The following is a 13641-nucleotide window of genomic DNA, read 5'->3' as shown; positions in this document are numbered from 1 at the left end:
TTGAGTGAAGTCTTGAGGGAGGTGGCGAGTTTCTACAAAAACAGGCGTCTGAAACTTATACTTTTGTTGTCTCTATTAAATTGTATGACTGCGAGAGTGGATCGTGGTGTGGTTAGTTAGTTAGTAGTAACTAACCGTTTCATAATCACCTTAAGTGATATATTGAAACGTGACAGTTATCGTGTTTATTCCCTCGTGGCATGATATTGTTACAGCGGCCAGAACATGCCACCAGTCCGGACGCACAGCAGGCCAAAGCGCTTCACAGATGACACAGTGAGCGCTAGAGGTCGGCCGGCGGCCAAAAAGAGCTGAGGAGGCAGGACAGCATCTACAACATCGCCCCCCAACAGCCCCTCTTTGGACAACCGGGCTAATGCAAGCGAAGCACCTATGGCAGCAGGTATGCAGGCCGTGATGGAACAAATGCAGGCAGTGCAGGCAACCAACACACTTCTTATGGCCAGACTGGAGGCCATGGAGGCCAACCAACGAATAACGACCACCCCTTCCCACCAAGCTCTTCCAGAACATGTTACGACACACAGCGTGGTTGACGCTGTCGTCACAAATATTAGAGGTGGGTGCAGCAGCCAGCCAATCCCGGTGGACCTGCACGTGTCAGAAAAACTGAAACACCAGATCTGGCAAGGACGTTTTATCAAATTTTCCGATCTGCTTTACGAAGGGGAGCAAGAATACTCTCTCGCCATCAACCACACTGGCGAACCTTCATTAGTCCTAGCCCAAAAGTCAAAGCCAAAGAGGATATCCTTTACAAAGTGGGGAATATTTTCCAGTTGGTACTCAGGGCGAATCCCCAGCAAGCAACTTTGAGGGCCTTAGGAATCTTGTATTAACAGAGCAGCTCATTGACGGACTCTCTAAAAAGCTTGCCACATTCATCCACGAATGCGAACCTGAAAATGTAGAACGGGCAGCCACCATCGCCCAACAGTTCGCTGATGAGGCAGATTTGAAAAGGCTGACACCGAATGGTTGGTTGGTTATTGTTTTTTATAGTCTCAGACTTCCACAGATATTGGTATCAGAGACCGATGCAGGTTTTCTTTCCTTTCTCTGCGGAAGAATACAACTGTAACAACAATGGCTGCTGTGAGCAACAGTTTTGATCTGAATTTCGATTTCAATGATTGGGATTTCACCGAATTAACTCCAGTGGAATCAAGGGACATTTTTGATGACCCGGCAGCAAAAAAACAGCGATTCAGCGCGGTATCTGACAGTGATGTCACCAAACTGCTGAAGGACAGCGAAAACAAAAACACGATGAAAAAAACCGATTCGGATGTGCGCCTTCTTCGGAAGTTTATTAATATCCAGACTTTCAAAACACCGATCTGAGCGACATCGACCATGAACAAAACTGTTTTAGTTTAATTTTTATTTCGTCGCTCAGGATTTTGAATCAAAATCATTATGGGGCCAGGGTTTTTATGATTTTTTTCAGTTGTCAGGAAAAAGTTGATGGGGGGGGGGGCTGGAGCAATACGGACAATGTTGTCAGCCGGGTATGGAAGCTTTTCGGCCATTAAAGTCTGACAATGTTGATGAGCAGGTGGGGGGGTGTACCGTGTAAACTTTACATCAGTTTTTTTTTTAGGCAGATTTTTTTCTTATAGCGGGATAAACCAGAGTTTTAAGGCTACGGTCTCATCCAGCTTTACAAATCCGCACACACACAAAATAATAAATAAATAAAATATATACATTATATATATATAAGAGATATAAAAATCAAACATACACATATCGCGGGATTCACCAAGACACCATGTGAAGTACGTCATACATGACGCCATATTGTTACTAAAGTGACGTGACCGCTGAGGATGTATGACGTACACTACACTCTTGCCTGGTTATCGATCGTAGGATACAAGTTCAAGCTTATTCAGTCTCATCATTCAGTTTTGTTAAAACTTTAGCCTTCCTAAAGCCAAGTTTTTTCGTGTCGTTAGCATATTTGCTGGTTGAAGACCAAGTGAAACGATATCGTGCCGCTAGCATATTTGCTTGTTGAAGACCAAGCCAAACGATATCGTGCCGTTAGCAGCCTAACCAAACGATATCGTGCCGCTAGCATATTTGCTAGCCAAACGATATCGTGCCGTTAGCAGCGGCCTTAAAAATACCGTTATTCTTGCATGCAAATACAAACGAGAATCGGGTCATTGAAACACGTTTAGCGCTGGGAAATGAAACAGTATTGTTAATCATGTCTTTTCTCTCCGATCAAGCACACGCTGTGTAGTCAACAGATCAATGTCTAGCACAGGCTATGATGATACAGCACCCCAGGCTATGATGACACAGCACCTCAGGCTATGATGACACAGTACTACAGACTATGTTGATAAAGCATCACATGCTATGATGATACAGCACCACACTATGATGATACAGCACCACACTATGTTATGATACAGCATCACCGGCTATGTTGATACAGCACCACAGGCTATGTGGATACAGCATCACAGACTATGTTGATACAGCACCACAGGCTTTGTTGACACAGCACCACAGGCTATGTTGATACAGCACCACAGGCTATGTTGATACAGCACCACAGGCTTTGTTGACACAGCACCACAGGCTATGTTGATACAGCATCACAGGCTTTGTTGATAAAACTCCACAGGCTATGTTGACACAGCATCACAGGCTATGTTGATACAGCATCACAGGCTATGTTGATACAGCGTCACAGGCTATGTTGATACAGCATCACAGGCTATGTTGATACAGCGTCACAGGCTATGTTGATACAGCACCACAGGCTTTGTTGATAAAACTCCACAGGCTATGTTGACACAGCATCACAGGCTATGTTGACACAGCATCACAGGCTATGTTGATACAGCATCACAGGCTATGTTGATACAGCACCACAGGCTTTGTTGATAAAACTCCACGGGCTATGTTGATACAGCACCACAGGCTATGTTGATACAGCACCAGAGGCTTTGTTGATACAGCGTCACAGGCTTTGTTGATAAAACTCCACAGGCTATGTTGACACAGCATCACAGGCTATGTTGATACAGCGTCACAGGCTATGTTGACACAGCATCACAGGCTATGTTGATAAAACTCCACAGGCTATGTTGACACAGCATCACAGGCTATGTTGATACAGCAGCACAGGCTATGTTGACACAGCATCACAGGCTATGTTGATACAGCGTCACAGGCTATGTTGACACAGCATCACAGGCTATGTTGATACAGCGTCACAGGCTATGTTGATACAGCACCACAGGCTTTGTTGATAAAACTCCACAGGCTATGTTGACACAGCATCACAGGCTATGTTGATACAGCGTCACAGGCTATGTTGATACAGCACCACAGGCTTTGTTGATAAAACTCCACAGGCTATGTTGACACAGCATCACAGGCTATGTTGATACAGCAGCACAGGCTATGTTGACACAGCATCACAGGCTATGTTGATACAGCATCACTTCAGTGTCTCTCTAACGCCTGGCACTGGTCTGATGCTGCCATTAATTCCACTGGGACAGTGGCCTCTGGTTCCAGTCTCCGGACTGGTTTCGCGCCCCTAACTCAGGTGGATGGAAACCAGGCCGGACACGCCTTCTCTGCCCTTAGGGCAGCTATGACTTCTCAGACGGAGCTTCTCCTCCGTCTGAGAGCCCCCCTTGTTTCCCCCCCGCCTCTCACTGTTCTTCCAATTATCTTTCCAGAACCCAGAGACCCCTTTCGCTCTCTCGTCCTGGACGCAGAGGTCCGGGATCTCTTGAACAAACGGGCCATCTTCCCGGTGCTCAATCCCGGCCCGGGGTTCTACACCCGTCTGTTCACTGTCCCCAAGAAGAATGGCGAGTTTCGGCCAATTCTAGACCTCTCCGCTCTAAACGAGCACATTCTCAAGTCTCCTTTCAAGATGGAGACTCCCTCCTCCATCAGACTCGCCATCCGGCCAGGAGACTGGGCCACGTCTCTCGATCTATCGGATGCCTACTTCCACATCCTGGTTCACGAGAACTTTCAGCACCTCCTCCGGTTTGTCTGGTCCGGTGTGGTCTACCAGTTTCGGGCCCTCCCCTTCGGTCTGTCCCTGGCCCCCCTCATTTTCACCAAGGTCACCAGAGAACTAGCTGCCTTGGTTCGGGCGGTGGGAGTTCGTCTCAAGCTTTACCTAGACGATTGGTTGACCCTGGCTGCCTCCCAATCCCTCTGTCTGACTCACACTCGCCTGGTCATGGACTGGACTTCAGAGTTGGGCTTCCTGATCAATCTCTCCAAGTCAGACCTCCACCCGTCCCAATCATTTATTTATTTGGTAATGAGTTTCGACACGGTGGCCTACACGGTGGCCCCCACCTCAGCCCGTCTCGACGACCTGACGTCGCGGATTGCGCGACTCAGTGCTCGCCGCACCGTAACCCTTCGCCACCTTTACCAACTCCTAGGTACGATGGAGTCTCTTTCCCCCCTCCTTCCCCTGGGAAGGGTGTACAAGCGTCCCCTCCAACGAGAGGTCGCTCTCCGGTCCTCAAAACCCCCAGAATACTCACAGGTGATCCCTCTGGGTCGGTGGTTTCTGACAGCTGTCTCTCAGTGGTCAAATCAGATTTGGCTAAGGACCCCGGTACCAATTCAGCCCCCGGCCCCTCAGGCGTTTCTGTTCACGGACGCCTCCAAGTCCGGTTGGGGCGCTCACCTCGACATTCTCGAGACCTCCGGTCTCTGGAGTCCTCAGGAGGCTCTTCTCCACATCAACCTACTCGAGATGGAGGCGGTTCGCCTCGCTCTCCTTCACTTTGCACCCTCTCTCCGGGGAAAGTCTGTTCTCCTCCACGGGGACAACACAGTTTGTCTCGCCTACTTAAAAAATCAGGGGGGCACCCACTCAACGTCCCTCTCGTTGAACGCCGAACAAATCTTAATTTGGTGTCTCCATCAAAACATTCTCCTCTCGGTTCAGTTCATTCCGGGGAAACTGAACTCCCTCGCGGATCTCCTAAGCCGCCGAGACCAGATTTTGCCAACCGAGTGGACAATCTCTCACAAGGCCCTTCGTATGTGATACAGCATCACAGGCTATCTTGATACAGCACCACAGGCTATGTTTATAAAGCATCACAGGCTATGTGGATACAGCATCACAGGCTATGTGGATACAGCGCACAACAGGCTATATTTATACAGCACCACGTGCTATGTTGATACAGCACAACATAGACAATCAAAACGTGCGGGTCTTTTTATTTATTTCTCTGCAGGCCAAGAATGTATTTGGAACCTGTATCAATTTGTATTGTTAAAATCTCTGTTAAATAAAAAAATATCACCTTTGTTAAAGGTACACAGCTCTGGAGAATAACCCGCATACATGTATTTATTCTTTTGAAAGGGTTCATTAATAGACCGGAAATAGTTAGTTGAAAAAGAGACCTGTAACAACTAACATGTAATTTAATTTTTTAATTTTTTAGGATAATTCATTTCAAATGTAGTTGAAGACATTAATTCCCTTTCAAAACTCAAATGAGAGTTTTCACAATGTTATATGGGAACGCTGCCCTAAAACTACCTTTGTCGGTCGCAAACGCTTGTCACTTGCCGTCGCTGATGCTACAATAGTATATAATGATGGGGAGGCAGCAAGAACAGCAGTTTTTGAAAACCTTGGCTTTGATGCTGGTGTGTGGGCTAAAAAATGCTTCAAAGACATTGACAGAAAAAGAATTATTAGTCAGATTCAGGCATCTGAAGCAGTACGGTTCGCGAGGAAGCAGACATCATATGCAAATGCGGCTAGTCAGGGTGGGGGTGATGGGAATGAATACCAGGCAGGGGCCCATGAATAGGATAAAGGAGCTTTGGTGAGTTTTAAAACCATTTCTGCATCAATATGCCTGCAAAACAGGTCATGGTAGAAGGAAAATACAATCTATTCCTCAGTATGAAATCATTCGAATACTTTAAATGCGTTTTTCTCAAAACGCTATTGCGTTTTTCTCAAAACGCTATTTTTAGCAGATACCGACACTATTTTAGTGATATCTCCAAAAGTTATCAACCGAATCACTTCAAATTTTCAGAGTTACTTTATATTATTAAACACTAAAATCCTACTAGAGCTTTTTCCTATAAAATGAATATTTTTGAAAATGTATTTTTCAACTTTTTTATTAAATTTAAATTAACTGAAAAACTATTTTTTGGGCAAAAATTGCATTTTCCTTCAGTTGCATTGTTTATCAGTGTCCTATTTTTGTCTGTACCAAATATCTTATTTATACCATGCTTTTTGTGTCCCTGGTGACTAAAATCCCAATGTCACTATTTTCATTTTTCATTTTCGGTACATATTTTTAAAATAATTAATTACATCTAAATTATTTTAAAATCATATTGTCCTGGTAATTTTAACTTTCTAGACATGTTAAACTATTCATATATGTGAATTTAGTAAGTTTTAACACAAAACATGGGTTAGGAAGAGGAAAGACAAAAAAGCGATTTTGGTCATTTTTCATGCTAGAACCAGTGGCCTTGATTTAGCAAAGAGGCAGTTATCTCCCTGCCGAAGCCACAATTATTCCCAATGGAAAATCGTCCGCAGTGAAAAGGTTTTTGACCCATGAGAATTTAGCTGTGTTTGTTTCCGCGGGACAATTATCATCATGGCGGCGGACTGCACTATACATTTTCAGAATGTAGACACTGACAAAAAACTTACCCCATTTTCAAGTGTTTCGTGGGCAAAAGCTTTGACATGTGCGTCTGAGTAGATTAACCTTGACGGTGAACAACAGGCTGTCAGCCAAAAATTGACGGAACTTAAGTCGCAAATGGACAAACAGCTGAAACGAGTACCTATCATCGTGTCTGCTACCAGCGTCTGACATGTATTGTTCGACTCCAGCGAGCGAAGAAACACTATGTACAGCAAATTGACACTTCCAGTGATGCTGTTGTTGTCCCTCCTTCAGATCCACAGTGTGCGTCAAGCTCTCCTGCCTTGGTCAAGCGTAAGAAAGCGAAATGCAGCAGTGTGTTGACCCCAGACACCTGTCTTCCTGTGTATGTTGCACAGAAAAGGAAAGGGCCTGAACCTTCTGAGCAACCAGTGGAGACTTGTGCTGACATATAGCGAGATGTGTTGGTGAGTAAAAACTTGCTTGAATTTCATTTGAAATAGTTGTGTGTATATTTCTGAGCAAATTGAGTTTGATATTGATTATCTTCAAATTAACACTTCATAGCATCACAACAGTTTAGGATTAATAGAGCAGAGGTACAATAAGGTGCAGATGCAACATGTTATTGTTTATACAGGGGCCTATGTGACTGATATATAATTTTTTCTGGTATTCACTATTGGTTACAGTTAATGAGTTATGATAGTAAACTGTGCTTTTCAATGTACAAAATGCAACTAGACAGTTGTTTTACTGCAACAATGATCACCTACTTTGGTAATTTTAAATTCTGACTGCAGGTACTAAGGTTGTCATTGATATTATGACAGAAATTCATATTAGGATAAACAATAACATTGCAGTACATGCATGCAGATATTGACAAACTAATTGTTTGTTTGTTTGTTTGCTTAACGCCCAGCCGACCACGAAGGGCCATATCAGGGCGGTGCTGCTTTGACATATAACGTGCGCCACACACAAGACAGAAGTCGCAGCACAGGCTTCATGTCTCACCCAGTCACATTATTCTGACACCGGACCAACCAGTCCTAGCACAAACCCCATAATGCCAGACGCCAGGCGGAGCAGCCACTAGATTGCCAATATTATTAAAGTCTTAGGTATGACCTGGCCGGGGTTCAAACCCACGACCTCCCGATTACGGGGCGGACGCCTTACCACCAGGCCAACCGTGCCGGTCTGACAAACTAATGATTGGGCACAGCACACACATGTTCTGTTCACATATTATTGTTTTTGTATATAGATCTGAGTTTTAACTGCACAGATAAACAGTTGAAACACATTGTACACACCCCCTATAATGATGTTATACATTTTAACCATTAATGTATCTGATTATTTCTCCTGCAGTTCCTCCCCTTGGCACTTGACCTAGTACTAGCCTTCTTTGCAGAGCTTCCTCAGCTGCATCTACAGACCTTACCCAATTGGACTGGATTCAATGCTGCAGTGCAAAGATGGCAGATTCCGCCAATGTCGAAAGTAGGTTTGATGAATTGTGTTCCATACAAAATAGGATATATACTAACAGTAACAATGTAACGAAAACATTGGAATTGGTTTCTACTAACATTTTCTTACACACTGTCACTTTTTGTTTAAAGTTGATAGGAAGCGAGGGCATTTTGTTTCTTGTAAATGTATACAGTGGAACCCCCAAAGTTAAGACTTACTCTATTTAAGACCTTGCCTTTTCAGATTTTCTGTTCATAACTTCTCTAAATTTACCCCCGATTTAAGACTCTTTTTTAAGACCTGATTTTCTCAAATTTTTGGAGGTCATAAAAGTTGGGTTCCACTGTACATACATCAGAATGAAATCAGCAGTTCGCACTGGAACTACAAACAAGTGAGCATTCATCCCTGTGTTCTGCAGTACAAATCTGACCATGATGAAGATGATTTCAACCAGCATCTCATCACTGAATACAAGGTCTTCCTCTCCGATGATCTCTGCCACGATGCTGCCTTTGCAAAGACAGTAATTCAACGACTCTGCACACACTTGGAAGCCAAAGGGATATCACGCATATACATTTTCAGTGATGGATGTGCAGCGCAATACAAAAGTAAACTGCCGTTCGTGCATTTGACCGAGCTGGCCAGGGATAATCCCAACTTGACGATTGAACGTCACTTCTTCGGCTCTCACCATGGAAAGTCACTCTGTGACTCTTGTGGGGGTGTGGTCAAGAGCTGTGCAAGCAATGCAGTGAAGTCAGGGAGAGTCTGCATCCAAAGCGCTGCACAAATGCTGAAGGTACTGTGCTGATGAAATTACTCTTGACGAAAGCTCTGAGACTTTCAAAAAGAAGCATAAACTGAGGTCTTTTGAGCTGGTTTGTTCTGAAGATATTGAAAGAGAAGTAACGTCTGCCACTTACAACACTCTACATGGCACGAGAAGCCTGCACGCCATTCGACCAGACCCAGCAGTGCACCGCAATCTCCATAGCAAAAACCTCTCTTGCTTTTGTCAAGGGTGTCTGCAGCAAGGAAATTGCATCAACTCCGCCTTCACCGGAACATGGATCTCGGCACAGGTTCTCGTTCATTCAGTGAAAAAAAATGCCGCAGAAAAGGGGGTCTTGGGGAAAAGGTCTGCAGTAAAACGACCCCATGGAAAATCTCTTGCTTCACCTGCTGCAGATTCTGCAACGCCAACAAAGGCTCTACCCGCGTCGCCAACAAAGACTACATCCACTGAAGAACCTGAAATTGCTCTGCCCGCGTCGCCAACAAAGACTCCATCTGATAACGACCCACCCACTGAAGAACCTGAACTTGCTCTACCCGCGTCGCCAACAAAGACTTCACCTGATAACGATCCACCCACTGAAAAACCTGAACTTGCTCTACCCGCGTCGCCAACAAAGACTCCACCTGATAACGATCCACCCACTGAAGAACCTGAACTTGCCAGTCAAACGAGAATAGGGCTTTTTCGCAATCTACATGGAAGGCTGGCAAAATCCTCAAGTTTTCTGGACTTGCAGACGGCAGCACTCGACATCAAAGTGACACTGGACAGGTATCCACTTGCAGTGCAGGAGGACTTGAAGGCGGAAGACTTTAAGAAAGACAAAACGTCAGCACTGCTGTATCCTATTCCTAGTGACGGGCCCAGAAACCTTCAGCCAACAACCAAAACCATCTTGGGGGATGGTAACTGTCTTCCTAGATGTGGATCAGTTCTCGCATTCGGCAATGAATAACATCATTTGGAAATGAGAGTGCGAGTTGTAGAACTGGTCCTGGGGAAAGAACGTTACCTTTCGCCGAATTTGTCGTCGACGGTCCAAGATTTGCCGCGAAAGGCAGGCCAATACTCACAACTATACGATGACGAAGTTCTAACTCCCTTTGTGCTTGACCAGCCGTACGAAAAAGATGTGCTGCACTGCGTCAAAGCCAACAGCTACATGGGAGTCTGGCAGCTGTATGCTCTCAGCAGCGTTCTGGGCATCCCTCTGTACTCTGTTTATCCAGAGGGCATGGGGCACAATGTCCGAGCAGATGTGATGCAGATCATCTTTCCTGCCAATGGAGCCGCTCCGAGACCAACCTACGGAATAATGTGGACCCACACCCAAGGGAGGAATTAATGCCCCTGCTGCATATTGGGGTCCAAACCACTTCGTTATGTGTCTGCCAATATCCAATCCAGGATCAAGGCTGTCAGGAGGCGACATTGTCCTTGTTGAAGTCCATCATCAGGGAGAAAAAGCTGGCAAGACTGTGTATCCTGCACAGATCACACGAGATGACGGGGATCAAGCTGGGGCATGAGGGGTTTTCCTCCAAAAATCCACCACCTCATTCAACAGTTTGTTTGTTTGCTTAACGCCCAGCCCACCACGAAGGGCCATATCAGGGCAGTGCTGCTTTGACATTTAACGTGCGCCACACACAAGACAGAAGTCGCAGCACAGGCTTCATGTCTCACCCAGTCACATTATTCTGACACCGGACCAACCAGTCCTAGCACTAACCCCATAATGCCAGACGCCAGGCGGAGCAGCCACTATATTGCCAATTTTAAAGTCTTAGGTATGACCCGGCCGGGGTTCGAACCCACGACCTCCCGATCACGGGGCGGACGCCTTACCACTAGGCCAACCGTGCCGGTCCCCAAATTCATGTAATTTTACATCAATTGAAGACATGCAAGTGTAATGGTTGTTGATTGTTATTGACAAGAGAAAACAAAACAGTTGTGAACAAATGTATCATGAGTTTGTTTGCAATGTTGCTGTGTCTCTCATACCCGTGACCACAAAATCTTCTGTTGTCACACAAGAAGTGGTCACAAAAACACGCTAATCCATGTTTACTCTAAATGATTATATTTTTTTCAATTTGTGAACATGCTTATAATGGTTTGATGACATAAAATTTTGATTTATTCTCATTGAATAGTATATGTTGTGCTTGCATGAGAAACTACTAGGTATACAGTATACACACATGTCATTTGTGACATGTGACGACATTGGGGTTGATGTCTTGATGTTATTTTTCAAAAACAAAACAAGGGAATCATTCAAATAATAAGTTTTTACATTATCTGACATGAATTTAAAGTATTGAAACTTCAAGTTCAAACACATTTTTTTCTATAAGTGAGGAAGATTTTATGTTGTCACGTGTCGCAAATGACACACTTCAGAAGGACCAACAAATATTCACTTTTCTCAAAACTGAGACCAAATATATATCGTCAGCACTGGCAACACATTACAGCAGAGGGTTTTGATCAACCCTTCAAACATCTCAGGATTTCTTCAGATAATATTTTTTTTAAAGCGTCTGTTATTCACCTTTTGACTTTGGGTCATGTATAAACCTAACATTTTTTTGTTTTGTTTTTTGTTAACTAACCACTTTAGTGGAAATGTAACTTTGTGGGGTTTTTTTTTTTAAACACTGGGAAGGTAAACTGTTTCTTTTATCTTTGTTCTTAGCACAGGCACACAAAATATACTCTCATTATTTTTCAAGCAGCCAAAATGTGTTCTTTTTTTTTAAACAAAATAAAAATGTATTTACACTTTCTCACACAAACTTTTCGTTGTTTTTTCTACTTCAAGCATCTGATTTTTTTCTCGGCATGGCCAGATGTCAGAAGAAAAACTGAAAGAAAAAATGAGCAGACCAAAAAACTTGAAGGTAGTTGTTCCAAAGGTCAATCCGGATATATGGTCAGTACTTGATCGCGAGGTGCAGATTTAAAACTACAGCACTATCAAAAGGCGCTGTGCATAGCGACTTATGCGCTCACAAACATTTGGCAAACCATTTTGGCAAGTGAATCGCCCGAAATTCGGGGACTGATGAAAGGTGCAGCTGATTCGATTGCACTCGTACAGAAAACAAATCATGATCTGTCAATCGACAGAAGGGGAAAAATCTCAAATGTACAACTGAACAAAAAGTACAAAAAAATTGGTTCAGCAGAAGTTCCAATCACTGATATGTTGTTTGGCAATGACCTGAAAGCTACACGTGCAAACATTGATACAACATCTAGAATGGGCCTGGGTCTCAGTCAGTCAAGTGGATTCAAAAGTCAAAAGTATTTTCCACAAAACACCCCCTTTGCAAAAAACTGGGACTGGAATTGGATTTGGAGGCCAAGAGGTGCAGGAAGAACCTGGACACCCCGCGGCAGAATGAGAGGGAGAGAAAGAAGTCGGAAGACAAAACTTTGTGTGTAGTGACTTGGCTTCGACAGTATATTGATTGTACTGTGGAATTCAGATTTAGCTGGCAGCGTATGCAAACACGGAAATATATTCCAAAGTACTTGCCTTCCCAATGCGTGCATGTTCGGGTTAGCTGCATGTGTTCAACCTTGTTCAAACTAAAATACTGAAAACACCAAACGTTTTTGTACCAAAATGTCGTGCCATCTGTGGTCTTAAATGCCTCTGAATTGTGGGCTATGAATTTACGAAACTAAAGTTGAACATTAAACAGTCGAAAGTACCACAAACCTCATGCAAAACTGTCCTGATCGCCTATCTTTTTCTCTTCCGACTTCTTTCTCTGCTTCTTGCCGACGCCATGTTGTGATGCACATGTATGGGAAGGGGCACAACTCTGAACGTTGGGGAGAGTTGTGGTCCTTCTGACGTTCAACATTTCGTCTGCTCGGACAGCGCACGTCACATTCGTTTTACATTCAGTCCGTACTAACATTTTACCAAAGTATTATTATGCCTGCTCGTGTGATGTGGTGTGTATGTGTGTGTGCCGGTGTCACGGCAGTGTGTGTGTGTGTGTGTGTCTGTGCCGCGCGGCCGTACGTGTGTGTGTCAGTCGCGGCCGCCGGTGACGGTGTGTGTGTGTTTGCCAGTGTGTGTGTGTGTGCAGTGGTGTCACCGTGTGGGTGTGTATCACGGTGTGTATGCGCGCGCATGTCTGGCATCTCTGGCAATTCCAGGCGGCCTGATCATAACGCCGTTGCGGACTTGAATCCCGCAAAAACGTGACAATTAAGACTGAAATCAAGATGTTGGAACGTTTGTTATTGACAAACGATATTTCTACCCAGACAAACAAATATTAATTTAAACATAAAAAGACTTAGCTCGCAAAAAGTGCAGCCGGTTGGGGTGAAGACACCAGCGAGGCATTCAAATCAGTTACAACCCTGCTGTGTGTGTGTTGGTGTGTATGCGTGTGCCGCGTGCGTGCGCCAGTTCAGGCGTGTGCGTGTGACTGACTGACTGACTATTAGGGTTTAACGTCCTCTTAGACCAGTCGGCCTATATTGGGACAGGTATTGGTAATATGCTGAAGATATGGTGTGATACTTTGACTCGAACAAGCCTGCTGTGGCTGACTGTCTTCTTCGACACACCAGCATTGGGTTTATGTCGTCAAAGTATCGAAATACACCATCATGATA

This window comes from Littorina saxatilis, linkage group LG14, assembly GCF_037325665.1.
Source record: "Littorina saxatilis isolate snail1 linkage group LG14, US_GU_Lsax_2.0, whole genome shotgun sequence".
NCBI classification, from domain to species: Eukaryota; Metazoa; Mollusca; class Gastropoda; order Littorinimorpha; family Littorinidae; genus Littorina; species Littorina saxatilis.
This window is presented reverse-complemented; position numbering follows the sequence as displayed.